Source organism: Cavia porcellus, unplaced genomic scaffold (genome assembly GCF_034190915.1).
Source record: "Cavia porcellus strain 051 isolate PalLab524CR breed Dunkin Hartley unplaced genomic scaffold, mCavPor4.1 scaffold_2, whole genome shotgun sequence".
In the NCBI taxonomy this organism is placed as follows: domain Eukaryota; kingdom Metazoa; phylum Chordata; class Mammalia; order Rodentia; family Caviidae; genus Cavia; species Cavia porcellus.
The window spans coordinates 55,145,787-55,163,275 of record NW_026947485.1 but is presented as its reverse complement, the minus strand read 5'-3'; the positions used below and the strand labels follow the sequence as shown (position 1 = coordinate 55,163,275).

The 17,489-nt window shown below is 33.7% G+C and overlaps 1 pseudogene; it reads right to left on the bottom strand.

The window, feature by feature from the left end:
- Nucleotides 1–402: 402 nt before the first annotated feature.
- Nucleotides 403–14,425, bottom strand: LOC100728831 (large ribosomal subunit protein uL14-like; annotated as a pseudogene).
- Nucleotides 14,426–17,489: the final 3,064 nt, after the last annotated feature.

Here is a 17,489-nt window from a genome sequence, read left to right as displayed (position 1 = left end):
GGGGAGTTGCAATTAGGGTTGAAGGAGAATCAGAAAGTAGTAAGAATTCCCGCTTTGGCCTCCCACCATGTTGCACCATTGCCATAACTGTACAGTAATTTATACTAGGGTAAAACTCTTTCACCACTAAGCAATCATTGAGTCAACAAAAAAAAATAAACAGCGGAATTAGACAACACTTAGAAATGAATGAAAAAAGATCTATCATCAATAACCTAACTTTTCATCAAGTAAACTACAAAAGAGTAAGTTAAAGCTACTGCAAACAAAGAAGGAAATAATATTGATCAAACTGGAAAGAATTAAAATTAGAGAATAGAAAAAATTAGATAAATCAAAAATTGGTTCAGTATAAAAATTAACAAAGGTAGGTAAATTTTTAAACAGACCAATGAAGCAAAAATAGGGAAGACTCAAATTATTCAAACCACTCAAAATATGCAAATTACTATCTAAAAAGGACTAAAAGCCTTGCAGATTGAAAACAAATACTAAAACTATCTCTACTGGCAGATGACTGGATACTCTACATGGCAAATCCTAAGAAAATTACACTTTCTCAAAATGCATTAGAAATAATAAATTGCTTCAGCAATGTCATAGGTTATAAGACTAATATGCAAGATTTCTTGTATGTCTACATATAAGCAATGAACTATGTCAAAAAGAAATTGAAGGCTTTTGGAGAAAGGTTACTGCTTACTTCTGATTCACTTTGAATTCATTCATGATTCCATAAGTGTAATTCTGTTGTTGTTGTTGTTGTTGTTGTTGCTGTTGTTGTTATGGGGCCATTTATTCTGTAGGCACATGCAAGTCACGGGATGCTGCCGCGTTGGATGCAATCCTTGGCCACAGATCTGTGCACTCCTTTGCTACTGGTCCTGTGATGGCAGAACACTTCATCTCACCTTTGTTGTTCACTATGATCCCTGAGTTGTCCTTGAAATAAAGGAACATTCAATCTTTTCTCGGGTACAATTTCCACTGTCAGATAACCACTGCCGCACGCACCTTCTTTCTGAGCTCTGGTTTGCCCTTCTTGACTGTGGCCATCACCATGTCCCCTACACCAGCAGAGGGAAGTCTGTTCAGCCCCCTTGATCTCCTTCACAGAGATGATACGCGGATTTTTGGCCCCTGTGTTGTCAGCACAGTTGATCACGGCTCCCACTGGAAGACCCAAGAAGATCCAAAATTTCGCACCCGAGGACCCACTGCGTCTTTGCTTTGACACATTAGACCCATATAAGATATTCTAATAGGAGGAGAGAAGAGGAACTATAATCCCTTCTGGCTATTGACCTAATTGACTTGGGGTTCTTTAATTAACAGAGAGAATTAGTAAACAATTAAAAACATTTTGGAATGCAGGGTTTGAGAATGTGTGGAAAATATTTGGATACATTTGTCTGCTTTTTAAAGCTGGCCATTTAAATAGAAATAAATGACCATTGTAAGATTAAATATGTTGGAATCATCTAACAATTGGTTAGATAAATAAATTCTTGTGTTATTACAGATACTAAACTTAATCAGTGACAGGCAGTAGCACAGACGTGGCCCAGTGAAATTTAAAATGAGTTCAAGAAGCCACTCATGTGGGCTCATTTATTAAGAAAATAAGAAATAAGAGTGTAGCCCTGGGTTTGCGCTCTAGCAACCTTCTCCTTCCCCCAAAGAAAGATATACCAGAGACCTTTCAGAAAGTCTACAGCGTCAAAGGTTTTCTTAATGACTGTAAGATATCACTGTTATTTTCCCACCATGCTCAAATACACAGAATTTCCAAAGAAAACTAGTCATGGTTTTAAATGAATAGATCATAAATGGACAGATCTAATGTCCTTGCAAATATCCATGTTGGTTTATGTTTCCTACAATATTTATTTTAAATGCATCTAATACATCTCTGGATCAAACTAATGTAACTATGAATTTGAACTAAAGATGACAAAATGAGTAAGAAAGATTTTACTGTAGCATCAGAATACAGTGAGAGTACTTCTTATCATAAAAATACTTACTCATGCATCACAGACTTAAATGTATGAGTTAGAAGTGTAAATATCTTATAAGAAAATGAGTACATTTTATCCTTCAATCAGTACTGGTTTCTTGAATATGACAACAAAACCACAAGTCGCAAAAAATAAATACATGGAATATCAAAGTTTAAAACTAAAGACAGTTCAAATGAATGGGAAAATATTTGTAAGCTGAGTATTTGAAGACACTTTTTCTTAGACTAAAGCTCTGTAACAATTGAAAAAGGCAAATATCTCTATTAAAAACAAACCAATAATAATTTTAAAGAATGTTGACTAATGACAAGTAAGCATACAATCGATTACCGTTATGCACAAGAGAAATAAAATCAAGCGTAGTATGAGATACTATGTCATTTTATAGTAAAATGACTAAAATTGAAGGGTAAATATGAAGAAGTGTTATTGAAGAAAATAGAAAAACTGGAACCCTCACGTACCATTAATGAGATTGTAAAATGGTACAAATACTTGGACAAGTTAGAAAATCATTAAATGTGTTAAGCAGAGTAACTATATGATCCAACTGTCTTCCTCATATTTAGTAATTTTTATTAAGTTTTATGTTTAAAAAACTTGTACATTAACATCATTACTTGCATTATTCACAGTAGCAAAAATGTGGAAGCAAACGAAATGTCAACCAATTGAAAAATGCTATATGTGCATGCAATATTGTTACTGAGCCCTCTGTTATAAAAAAAGTTTCTGATTTTGCTTTTCAACCTGAAGAACTTTTGCATTTCTCTCCACTGATACACACAATTACATTACTAGTACTCTTATTAAAGAATGCTGAATGTTATTTTTTCCTTTTGTCCAACTTTATCCTTATTATCAACAATATTGAAGAAGAATAGAACTATGGAATCACAAAGTGAAACTGTTAAAGTCTTCTGAAGCTTTTGAATTCTCATGGTCTAAAACATTATCATTAGTTTTAATGTCTGTAAGAATGAAGAGTATTCTAACTCTTAGGAACCTATATATAATCCCCTTAAGAACCAGTACCACACTGTCTCAGGCGTTCAGAAGCTTACCAACAGTACTACATTCTATTATAGAAGCAAATATGGTTGATAACTGCAAGGACTTACACAGTGTCTTCAGTTCTAGTTCAATAGACATGATACATATTTCCAAAATACCTACCTACGTGACTAATAATTTGAAGACTTATTTCCTTGGAAAAGACATTAGAAAACAAGCCTTTAAGACTTAATAAAAAGAATCTTATCAGATATTATTATCAACTAACACAAGACTGAAACTCCAAAGTATCAATGATGTATGAGTTCCTGTGAATTAGATTTATATATTCCTATCTCAAAGATGTTGTTTTATGCAGTAATTTGTGTTGTCATAACAAAATGTCACCTTTGCTTGTATCTGCACATTGATCACTTGCTATCCCTCTTCTTAGAAGGCCACCAATACTATAAGATTAGTCCTTAACCCTATGACCTCATTTAACTTTAATTACCTACTAATAACTTTGTCCAAATGAAGTCACAAAGGGGATTAGGCTCCACACATAGAAAAAACACTTTCTTTTCTCTACTGGGCATCCACTCCATCTAGAAATCTTAAACCAATTGTTTTTAGGAATCTTTAGAAGCTGCTGATTTCTAATTTGTCAACACTATTTTCTGCCTTTCTGCTAGTAAGCTTGCCTATTACTCAAATTTCCTGTTCTCTAAAACACTAATATAATTATCTTGACATTAATCTTATTTTGCTGAATCTTTATACTTGACCTTCTACTACTCATCACAAAACAACACTTACACATTTTTCCTGGATGATAGCTACCTACTCTGAAGCTAATGAATTCCTGAATTTGTCACCCTTTTATTAGCCTTGCTGTTAAAAATCAATAGCAGTTCAACACTTCAAAAGACAAATTCTCTTCAACAGGACACTTCTGGATTTTCACATTGTCTTGAATATTAACCTTACATTAACAAAATGCTTTTGCCTGGACCTTACAATCCTCTCAACAAGGATTAGGACTAACCTATAATTGTTTTCTCTAAAGCTATGTCAATCCAGTTTATGAGACTATGAAATATAACTCCATGAATTTATCCAACTCAAGGTACAAAAAATGACAATTCTATTCAATATATGATACTTATCTTCCCCCAAATTTTTATGCTCAACTATATAGACTTTTATCTATATTCATAAATAAAAGTTATGTTCAGCTATATACTAGACATTATCTATATTCCATAGCCTTACTTATGCTGGCTAATTGGAATAATTAGAGATTTTCAGACACAAAAATAATTGTCTCACTAGTAAGTCATATTTCCTTAATTGTAACACAGAAGCCTTTAAAATAAAATAAGCACATGTATTTAAAAAAATAAAATTTTCCAATAAATAAAATATATTGCCTTTTTAGAATATTCTTCAACTTATGATTTTTATACAAATAAAAAAAACTAGAGAAGATATTCAAAACTTGTGCCTGTCTATAACAAAAGTAATGAATGATACCACTTCTGCTCTGAAAGCCAGACATCTCTAAATACATTTACTGCAATTCTCATGAGCAATGTTCAGTCCCTAGTTTTCTCTTTCTCTGTGAAGGTAAGTTTATGCTATAGGTAATATTTCTTGCTACACCTAATACGGGTCAAAGAGAACACTATATGTTAAAAAACAAAAAGAAAAAACTTCACTGTCTTAAGGATAACTAATTCTGGTGCATATTGCTATTACATGGGTTTTGTAATCTAAGCGCTTGACTTCAAACCTACCCAAGGGAACACTAGCCATTTATTTTGATATAATTTATATCAAAAACAAATTAAAAGTGGCCAATTTTTCCAGTGTAGAGTCCGAAATGTTTCTGCAACTGTCACCACATCACATTGCTCAATAAATCATGCTCAGTGGGGAAAAAAAAAAAAAACACTGGTATAACTGCAAATTTGTTATATAGCCACTTCTGACAGAATTTTAATGGCAAATGTAAAGAAAAGCCCATCCTTAGGTCCGCCTTGTAAAGCACCCAACTGAATCCCCAAATTGTTAATAAGTAAATGTATACTATCACTTAGGCACTTTATATTTCCCTGTGAATTGCATTCTCTATTCTTGCAAGAAAGAATAAGCTTAATTTGTTTAACCATATGTAGCTTTCTGTTGGTATCCAGCCGAAGCCCACTGGAAAATTGATTATATACACAGGTACTGTAGTTGTGGAGTTGGCTCAGCTTCAATTCCAATCCTAAATCTTTCATTTTTTGATAATGCATCTGGCCAGTTCACTACCACTCTGAAGGCACAGTGATTCAAATGCAAAATGAGGAAATTTTTCTCATCAGAGGTAAGTGCCAAGAAATATTAAGGAGGTAAAATAAATAAATCTAATGATTCCTAAAAAATCAAGCAATAAACTCTTCAAACAATTGAATTCACACATTCAATTATAATTAAAAGTTGAGGGATAATTAATAAAAGACAGGATGGATGAAATTATCTATACTGAAACATAAATAAAAAGACAAAAGACAAAAAAAGGGCTATAAATATAAATCATACAATGATAAGATCTAAATTTTATTTCTTTAAAATCTAATAGAAAAAGGAAGGGATGAAGAAGAATTTTACACTACTATTTTTCAAAAGTTACTGTAGCCATCAAAAGAAAGGTTTAAATCACATCTGTAAGCATAAGAAAAAGAAATAAAAAAGAATTATATTAATTAAGATATTAGATTGCTAAATAGCAAAGAAATCGAAACTTAAAAGCAGTCATGAGAAAGATTCATTTAAAAGAACAGCAACTGGTCTAACAAGTAAATTCTCACACAGAACAATAGAAATTATTGCGCCCTAAGTTTCTTAAAATGTTGAAAACAACTGACAACCTTGAAAATGCAGACAAGCAATACAAAGTAAATATGTGGGTAAATTCAAATGATTTTGTTTGAATTTTAAAAATTCAAGCAAAATTCAAAATATCTTCTTAGAATTTTAAAAATTATAGAATTAAATTCATAATGGCTTTTTGTTGGAAACGTTTAAATGGAGTTAGAATGTTCTTAGTATTTTGTTTGCAAAAATGATTTTAAGGTAATAACATTTGATTTTAATAATTTATGTGTTTATTTTTAAAATAACTCAACTAAATAAATAATAAAACTTGTAACTCCCAAGTAGATTGATGAACAATTAGGCTGAAAACAAATAAAAGAATGTAAAATAGTAGGTGATATCAAGCAAGTAGATCAGTAAAAAGATGATAGATTAAAACCAAAATAAACCATTATTTGCATTAATATTAAAATCTGAAAAAAACAAAAGTTATTAGACTAAATAGAACAAATTTTTGCAGGTATTAAGAAAGTTCTAGAGATACAGAAGCATATTTCATAATGATAAAAGTTTCAGTACTCAAAAATGATTATCAGTTCATTTGTATTTTAAACACAAAATTATGTCTACAATGTTTATAAAGAAATATTGACAGAAATACATGAAAAAATGAATAAATCTGAAAGTATACCACTGTGACACACTGGGAAATCTAGAAGACAAACGGTGGTAAGTATACAAAAGATTACTTAAGTAATTTGGGACTATTTACTTGTGCACATGTGTGTGTTTGTGTATTGGAGTCACTATATATGCAGAAAACAAAGAATAATCAAAATAAGTGTATTTTATCTTCAAAGAATATGGAAAATTTATATTCATCATATGCTAGACACAAAACAGTGAATTTTATTGTATTAGTATAATATAGAATAATAAAGAATCTGATCTTGGACCGCAAGGAAATAGAACTAGAAATTTATGAAGAATGTTTTGAATTAGAATATATTTGGAACTCAATACATGTATTTACAAATTACATTTTGACAAAAGGAGCAATTAAAAAGGAATTTTTAAAATATACATTTCTTAAAAATAAATGAAAATATATCTATGTTGCAGTAAAAATATACATTCAAGCATGTCTTAAAACAAAGTAAGACTTAGTGGGAAATGTACAGCTTCATAAATGCGCATAAGAAAAATATAAGGTGGGCATGGTGGTGCACCTGGGTGCTGGAGTAGGAAAACGGTAAATCTGAGCCCAGTTTGGGCAATATAGTGAGAACCTATGTCAAAAATTAAAAGAACAAAAAATACAAAGCTGAAAAGCTGTGACTGATCCATCCCCAGTCTGTTCAACCAAAGAACATCAGTGATTTTGAGTATGAAAACCTTGAGTGAGAAATTTAAATTGAACCTGAACAAACAAGAAAAAGAAAATAATAATGATAAGACTAAAATTAAAAATGTAAGAAACAACAAATTTATGAAAAGAATAACAAAACCTTTGGGTTTGGAAAATAAACACATGAAGAAATGATGAAATGATTAACCCAGACATGACTGTTAAAATACACATTAAACAACTTTATTAGCCAATTACAAAATGTAATCTTTGAAATTAGACAAATATGAGCATACATAAAGAAGGTAAAAAGTTAATATTAAGCATTTATGATGTTAATCTTCATTGCATATTTTCATCTTGCTTGAAGATGTTTTTCTAATACTGATTTACAACTTCAAATAAACAGATGGCTGATGAACACATTATTAGATTTCCCTCATTGGTAATTACACATGATTAAAACACAAATCTTTTAATAAAGCTCGGCAAGAGTGTACGTTTAGTTTGTTAAAGAAGCAGAGGAAGCCTGGGTTCACTGATTTTTCTATATATTCCTCCTGCTAGGATGATTCCAGCTTGTTTTGCTGTATTAATCACATTTTCCCTGGAATTTTATTTTGTTTCTTTTTTTGTAGTTAAAGTAATAAATGCTATGTTTAAGTACCATGGATAATATTTTAAGACTTAAAATTTTTATTTTTGCTTTTAATTCCAGAAAAATGAAACATATTTGCTTAGCTGTTTTATATAATCCAAAAGCTAACTAATAGAAATTCCCTACAAAAATAAAAATAATCAGTCAAAATAGAAATTGTAGTTCCTGTTGACTAGATAGGTACTTTCAATTTCTATGCTCTCTTTTTCTCTCAATTTTATGAGTAATAGGCTAAAATTTTTATATTTTGAATAACAACTCTATTCAAACTACTCATAGAATATCTCAGACTTTGATACATCAAGCATATAAGTGTTTCTCTTACTACATAGTCAATAACTCTGAGGTTCAAAAAATAAATGAGCAACTAAGAATACAATTGAGACTACAGAATGTCTAGAATTTAAAATTTTCTATTTTGTATTCTTCAGTGAAATGGTCCCTGATATAGTTTGCTATTGATGAATTAATCCTAGAGTCTCACACATGAAACTATCGATCACTACCATAGCTCTAGGCCTCTACTCTCTGATGCAACAACAAGTAACCACATGTGGCACTTAAATTGTGACTACTTCGAAATAAGATATGCTGTGAAAAAATGTTACTGGATTGTGAAGTCTTAGAATAGAAATACACATATATCTTACAACTTCTGTATTGACTACATATTGGCATATAGAGTTATATAGAGGGTAAAATAAAACATTTATTAAAATGAATTAGACTGATGCACAGCTGGCCCTGGAGAACTGCGCAGCTATAGGCGCAGCATCAGGGCTCCGGGAGGAGCTGCAACAGTGCACGGCGAGTGCCAGCCCATCCACACGGGGCCCACGCCACCCGGGGCTCGCTCATGAGGCCTCAGCCACACAGGGAAGGAAGACTCACGGCTTCTCCCTGGGGCTCCTCGCCTTGTACCTGGCCAGCGCCCGAAGTCTGCAGAGGATTGAACTCATGACCTCACCCTTGCCAGGCAGGTGCTTATGCCACTGAGCTAAATCCCTGGCTCAACAATGGCTTTTGTAGAATCACAGTGAACTGAACCATACCTCAAGAAATGACTTAGAAAGAGAATATGTCCTGAAATACTCAAACTTCTGATTCACAGCAGCCCTTGAGACAAGAATGCATATGAAAGTAATTTATTTGGCAGATGAAGGAAACAGCAAGTGAAGACTTCAGTTCCGGAAGAACATGGCGGATAGATAGCCATGAAACTTGAAATCCAGGAATGGTGCTGGGCAGGAAGTCCTAGGCAAGGGGGGGATATTCTTTGCCAACCCAGGAACAAACTAAATTAAGAGAAACCAACTGGAAATGCAATCCCGGTGATACAGCAGGAACAGATAAGGTCTCAGCACGGAAGCTGGACCCTGCGCAACTGGAAACTGCGATTTGAATTTCCTGCAGCCGCTGCTGCTTTCCGGTCAGCACGGTGGGGAGAGAGGTGTGAAGGCTCTGAGAGGAGGAAGCGTTGAATGGAATTGGAAGTGGGACTGGCCAGGTGCCCTGCATCCACCTACGGTGAGTGAGCTGATCGGGGACCCTTCAATAGAAAAGGAGGCTTCAGCGGAGGACATACTTGGACCGGGCCAACTTTCTGGAACAAGATGTTGCAGTGACTTCAGTCACATATCCCCCTCTCAAGTGGAATTGGTGGGGAGTGCCTGGCCTGTGAGATGCCACTGGCTGAGACCCAGTAGGCTAGCCCAACCCAGGTCCCAGTGCCTGGAGGTGCACCCTAGCAGTGAAGCCTGCAGTAGGTTGACCTGGAGGGGTGGGCCCGGCATAGACTGCCCAGGTCTGTGTCTCCCGGGTGCACTGTGGTGAGTGGGAACACCTAGCCAGTGCAATTCAAACAGACTGTGGCCGACAGGGAAGGAAGCTGGGCCTCCTATATACGCTTATATATAAGGAACAAAGAATATGGGAAGAGGGAGCAACAAGAAAGGGTCCTTGGCTCCCAATCCTGGGAAACATGTAATAGCAGACACAGCACCAATAGACATAAAGCGCTACCTCCAGAGCCTCATAGATAAGTTCAAGAATGAAGTTATTAATACCTGAAGCAAGACATAAGCAGAATAGTTAGAGAAATGTTAAGCACTACCCAAGAAAAAACAGATGGTGGAATGCAAGAACAGAAAAAAAGGGGAGCATTGTTGATGGAGAAAATAGAGAAAACAGAATACGTGAAGCAGGTTCAAAGAGATTACCAGGAAACTAAAAACTCTATCAAAAACTGGCATAACAGCTTGAAAGAAACTAAGGATAGATTATCTAAACTAGAGGGCAGATTTGTAATATGGGAGCATGAAATGAAAAACTTCTTAAAAATAACAAAAAAACCAACAGCAACAATACAAAAGCTAGAAGATGATAAGAGGATCTATAACTTAAGAATTAAGAACAAAAGAGAAGAAGTGGGGACACAAACAAATGGACTACAAAAGCTATTCACAGAAATAATCCAAGAGAATTTCCCTAATTTAGCAAATGGTAAAGATACTCAGATATATGAGGCATACAGGACTCCAGCCACCTACAACCCAAACAGAGCTACACCCAGGCATATAATAATCAAAATTGCAGAAATCCAATATAAGAACAGAATATTAAAGCCATCAGAGACAAGAAACAGATCACTTACAAGGGAACACCCATCAGAATTACAGCAGACTTCTTGGCACAAACCATCAAATCACGAAGAGTGTGGGGGGAAATAATTCAAGCTTTGAAAGATAATAATCTCCAGCCAAGATTGAGATATCTTGCACAACTCTCCCTAGAAATTGATGGAAAAACAAGGTGCTTCCAGGATAAAGAGGAACTAGGGGAATTTGCAACCACCAATTCAACACTACAGAGAATACTGCAGGATAGTCTAAAAAAGGAAAATACCAAGATTTCAGAAATAGTGGTAGAGAGGCCACAATGAATGGAGCAGAAAACAAAATGAAGAAGACAAACTGACAACAAACGAAAGAAAAACAGCTCAACAGAAATGAGGCAGAGAAGATCGGAAGGTAGAAACAGCTTTTTTGGAGAAAACAAGACATCATAATAGCTAGTGCTGATTTAGTATCATCTTGTTTTAAAGTCCCATCAAACTTGTATTCTTCTGTCTCCATCAATCTTAAAAGGTTGTATCTTATTGGATGTTATTATATATGATAATATAAGCAAAAACTTTTATAGACAAGGAGTTTATATAGAAACCATTGTTCATTTTCTATCAATTGGTTCTAAATACACTGTAATAATGTCATTCTCTTGAATGGTTTTATAGTGTCTTGATATGTTTGGTGCTACAGTATAAGAAGTTATACTCAAAGATTTCAAGGAAAGAGACACTATGGTAACTATTTTTATGTCAGGATATCTTATGGTGAAACACTGTTTTGCTTAAATGTTTATGTTTTGACTTGCGCTGTTCTGTTATGCCCTCTTTTATCTCAATCCCCCCCCTTTTAATTATTTACTTTTTTCTTTTTATCTTTTTAATTAAGGGAAAAATTAATAAAAAATAGCAGGATACATTATAGTAACCTACTTTGATTTCCTATTAACTTAATTTGAAATCCTGTATTGCCCTCACCATCTTGTTTTGACTGATTTTCCTCTATTCTGCTTTGCTTGATAGTACCAAGTTTGAAAGTATAGGCATAACTGTGAAGACAATAAGAATCATTATGATGCCTATTCTGGTTGACTATTATTTTCTTTTAAAATCCTGTAATGTCTCCAATGATTTGGTTTTATTCTTTACTGTTTAGTTCAATTTTATTATAACTGCCAATTCTTCTTAAAATAGCAAGAGACAGTATGGTAACCATTGTTGATCACCTTATATTTTGTTTTTACATTATCTATTATGTCCATCCTTTTGATTTGGCTGACTCTGTTCTGATATGTTGCATTTGGTTTTACTCTCTTCAAAAAAAGTAATAAGAACTGTGGGAGTAATAAAACCCAAAATGTGTAATTGTCTTTGTACAAAAGAGAAGAAAAGAAAGTGCTCTAAAGGTTATAATTGCATATATGTTTAAGTGTATAAGATAGATAACCATATTATTGAGTGTTTTTGGATCATTGAACAAAACTATTTGCACTCTCACTGTTTGAAAGTCCACTTTATATGCTTCAATTTTGTAACTTGAACAACTATTTCTAAGATGAGAATATGTAATCTAACTAGTGATTTCTTACTCTTTATTTTTTAAATTTTGTATTACTTGTACCCTTTTTCTGTTTTTTTTTTCTTTTTTGCCTTAAATAAAAAAAATGAATTGGACCTATTTCTTTTTACATTTAAAATCAGATATCAGGAAATTAAAAATCATGTGTAACGAATTCCAATGGTACAATTGGCAAGTGCACAGTACTTATAAAAATCGTATATGAGATTAACATTTCAGGGCCAGATTACATATCAAATTAACCATGGTATTCTGCATTGTCCTCATTCATATTTTTATTCTCAATTTACTCATATTTATGCAATTCATAATTTCCTGTCTACAACCCTGGCTTCTCTGCACAATGAGAAGGTTTTCTGCTTTGTTCATCTTTGTGTGAGTCCATCCTCCATTTCCCAATTGTGCTCTGACAACAAAATTCTACCTTTTAGAATTCTGTTCTAGCCAAACTTGAAACTCCAACATCTGTTCTAGCCAAGACTAAAATTCCAACAAAATCAAGAGTTGTGTAAGCCAGGCACAGTGATGCATGCCTGTAATGCCAGCACTCAGGACGCTGAGACAAGAAGATCACTGCAAGTTTGAGACCAGCCTGGCCTACAAAGTGTATTCAAGTCAGCCTGAATGACAGAGCAAGACCCCGTATCCAAAAAACAAAACAAAAAATTGAGAGTGGTGTGCACTCCTTTTGACCCCTCTGAGATAAAATTCATCCAAGATGACATCTTCTGATTATCATTTCACTTAATGAATCAAATCCTCTATAGCAAGCACCAAGGTCTTTTTTTTGGTAACTGTCAAAGTAATGACACTGTTTATAACATAACTATCTAGTATTTTTACAAAGAAAAATTATAAAAGATTATTTATTTTAATTTTATTTTATACACAGTTAAATTTAACTTAGAAATATATTCAAAAGAATATATTTTCTGGGGCATTTTATGAACCCATCATTTTCATAAAATCATTAAAATCCAGAAAAAAACATAATTTAGTTTTCTATTTGGAAGCTATCCTAAATATTTTATTTCACTCAGAAACAATACTGAATGTGATCTAATGAAATAACAGAAGAAAATACTTAAGTTTGTTTTGTATCACTTTACAAATGGCTATTAGGATAATGGGAATCAAGTATACATACTGATTGAGGAGAACCATTTAAAAAGACACAATAGAATCAACAGGATCTTAGCAAAATTAGTTTAACCTGTGACGAAATAAATTTTTCATTTTTTAAAATCTGCAACCCAGATTACAACCTGACAACCACTTAGATCAGATGCTTCCTAAGTGCAACGCTATTCTAGGATGATTGTGTTATAGCACAATTTTTGTCCGTACACAGCTGTAACATAAATCGTTCAGTCTTCATCTTTTGGCTATGATAAGATTAGTAATCCTAGATTTATATTTAATATTAATCCTAATATATATTTCATATGTCAGAGAGACCACCTCAAACTTTGTAGCTGAATTGTGTTGTGCTAGAATGATAACTATTTAGTAATTTCAAGAAAGAATATAGAAATTTTTTTAAAAATTCACCTTCTCAGGGGAAATTCCTAAGAAACAAAAGTAATTCTGCACAACATAATGTAATATACTGTAATAATCATCACACAATAAGTGGGACATAGGTTATAATTCCCTGAAAATTCAGTGATTAGTGCACCTACATTCTACATAACACTGATAAGATCTAAATTTCACCCTCGCTTTGAAATTCTCAAACTCCCATAAAAATAGAGACCATAATATAACAAACACTGTTTTAAAGGAAAACAGATTGGGGCTGGGGGTTTAGCTCAGCGATGTAAGTGCCTGTTTGGCAAACACAAGACTGTAGTTCGATCCCTGGCACCAAGGGAAAAAAAAAAGGAAAACAGATTTCTATATGACAATTAATATGCCTGAAAGATAAATCATCAACAAAACTCTCCAAAGAAAAAGGAGATAAAAATAAATCTCAGCAGAAGCTGATATACCACTCGACCAGTGCACCGCAAATTTTAGGGTTGTTCATTTCAGCGTCTCTTCCAAGACCTTGAATGTAATATTACCTAAGTTTTTTTTTTCATTTTTTCATGACCTTGGGTCAGCTGGAATCAAAGCAGAAACAGGATGGCAGAGCGGGATCATGGAAAAAAGGCCTGAGCCTTGGCAGCCCAGGAGCAGAGAGAAAAGGGACGAGCCTGGCCTGAGAATATGCCTTCCCGGTGACACCCCAGTGACCCATCTCCATCCAGGGGTCTCCTCCTAACAGCCTTCTCAGCTGCTGGACTCCTTCATGGAGGAGTCCGGTGATGACTGTGGAAGCCCACGGTCCAGTCATCCTACGTACATTTGAGGATGTTGGAGGCTGTTTGAGAGCTAAACCCTACTACTAAACATACTATTGAAAAAATGATTTCTTTTTAAATTTAAGGCGATTTGAAAGTATTGTACTTGAGTCTTTTATCCTTAAGTTTCAAGTTTTCCAGACCAAAAAACCATGAACAAATGAATATAATAACCTACTACAAATGATTTTGTCACTTGCTTATGATGGAAAAAATAAATGATGTTACTATAAGCATCCCTCTATGTACAGAAAATTAAAAAGTCAGAGAAATTTATATTGTTATGACAAATATTAGAACAATGTAACTAATATCACTTGTGATAGTCATAAATACTGTGCAGCAGTATTTATGTTTCTTCATAATCTTAATTTTTATTTGTCACTTGCTTCATTGTTTCATATTTTATGCGCATTTCATCCTTTTTTAATATCTCAGATTTGAATACTTTGTCCAGTAAGTTCAAATTTGCTTAATACTTTCCTATAGGAAGAAGTGATTTCAGAAAATTTGTTGTACTTGGGGGTTGTATATCTGGTTAGAGTTTCTGGTTATTCATGCTGGTTTACTATCACTTTTGAAAAATTTTTGCTTTCTCATGTTTGGGTGAACACCATGTTATGGTTTCTCACCATAGTCCTAATTTCCAGCTCTTTCAACAATAGAGTAAGGTCGGCCTTAGTATCTTCTACATCTGAGGCAGGAATGTTTCCATGTTTATATGTGGCTTCAGATTGGATAACTTGGTATGTATGTTCTTTCTACCCATTTTTATGAGGTTTGAAAGAATAAAGCAAGAAGGCTAAGAACATAGGAGAATCCCGAATGCAGTGTCAAATCATAACAAATGCAGATGTTTGAAATCAGTTGTGCATTCAAAAAATTTTGTGACACTCCCTGTTCCATTATATTCTTGGAGGGTTATGCATTCTCATGGGAGACCACCAAATCTCAGATGGCTTTTCCTAAACTCAGCGTGTGACCCTGAAGTTGTCTCAATTCTTGATGTCCCCTAGTTTATTTTCTCCCTCTATGAGGGGAGGAAAATAGAGGAGCAAAGTTTAAGACTGAAAATTACATCTCAGTTATATTTTTTAGTTACAAGGAGAAAAACTGTTCAAAATAAGAAGGAAGATAGCATGATAGTGCTTTTCACAAGATTTTAAGCATAGCTGAACCATCTAGCCTCAGAAAGAAAAGAATAAATTTAGTTCTGTATTAGTTGGATCTTTAGTTTGGCTACTACAACTGAGACGTGACCTACGTATTGTCTCTGAGCCTTTTATCCCCAAGTTTCAAGTTCACAGGGAAGCCTTGTGATTGTCTTTATTCTGGCTTCTAGCCTTGAGCTAGTCAGTATGGCAGAGGAGTGTGTTTGCATCATACTGATATAGTTACTACCCAGGGCTGCTGCATAATTTTGTGAGACGTAATTCAATTTGAAAATACAAGGACCATTTTCAAAAATTACTGAGAATTTTTAGAGCCCCTCAAGGTATTAAAGTAGCAGGCACAGAGTTCTCCTGAGAGGGGTCCTGTGTAGCCTTCTAGGTTGTGCATCTGTGAAATAGCCTTGGATATCAAAGAATCTGCTTAGATGTGTGGGAGCAGGGTAAGAAGTTCCCAGAATAAGCAGCTGCTGGGCAGAGAGAAAACAAAAACAAGCAAATAAGTCCAGTACAGTATACTTTATATGCCTTATCATTGTTTTACAGAGGCTAACCTTTCTTGTAGCCTTGTATTGTGTCGTATAGTCAAACTCTGTAATATTTCAAGACTTTCAGTGGGTTTTGATCTCCCCAATTATGCTGTTCTAATATTCCATTATATTTAATCCTTTTAGTGTAGTGCTTACTGAGGCATCCAATAACAGGTAAATTTTTATTTATTTCTAAATAGTTTCAGGCTAATATGTATATAAAATGAAATAGAACACAATACTATATTTGAACAAAAGAAAAATGTGAACTCCAATTTTTATTATTGCATTCAAATCATGTTTCATCAAATAAAATCAAAATAAACATAGACAGGTTAAAAGAAAAAAGTTAAAGCAACTTTAGAAACTTGGTGAAAGCATGAAAATTGTTGATTAATATAGAAAATCACATTGACTCTACTTTTCCTTTTAGCAATTATATGAAAAGTTCAGAGCAAAATAGCAAAGTCCAATGCTAAAAACCTATTAGTAATTTCCAATACTGAATACATATATAAATATTATGATTAATTTGTGACAAACTTAATGATTACTTGCTAATTTATGTAATTTTTATTGGACTAATAGCAGTATTAATCACAAGCAATAATTTCTTAAGCAAAAGATACTTAATTTCAAAATGAAGCAGGCAATTCTTTATCTCCAATATGGACTTTTAAAACGTCATCAGTGACAAGTGTTGACAATTAACCCTGTATTTACAATTAAGGTTATAACTTTGAATTAAATGAGTATACTCCATATTCCAAATTTTATACAATATTGGGATAGAGTTCTCAAAATAATCCTAAAATATTCTACATTATAATTTGGGGCAGAATTTGTGACTTCTGAAGCTTAGAACTCAAGTTCAACAACACCTGAAGTGGCTCATTACTCATTCAAGCAGACCAGTCATCATGAGTAAGTCATCCTGGCAATGTCAAATCACTGTATACAAGTAGGTATCTAAACATCATCAATTTGTGATTTATCTCACTCTAAACTGGTGGCAATTTACTGTCAATCTGAATCCATGGGTCAGATTGTTTCAGGTACCCTTCCTAAGTGAAACAAATATGTTACACAGACTTTTAGACAAAAAAGTGGTATATCAAGGCAATAATAAAATTTCCCAAAAATTCAGAATGTGAAAGAACAGAAATAACTGGAGATAGGACAGAAGCCACTGTGAAAACTGCAGCCATTGAACTTTGGAGAGAAAAGTGCAGATTACTGGGTGAGAAGGACAATCTTCATAGTGACCATCTATATGTTAGGATTCGCTCCTTCTCTGTTTCATATTTGGCTTCCACATGGCTGAGATTTATTGTCTGTATCTCTCATTTGATAATCCT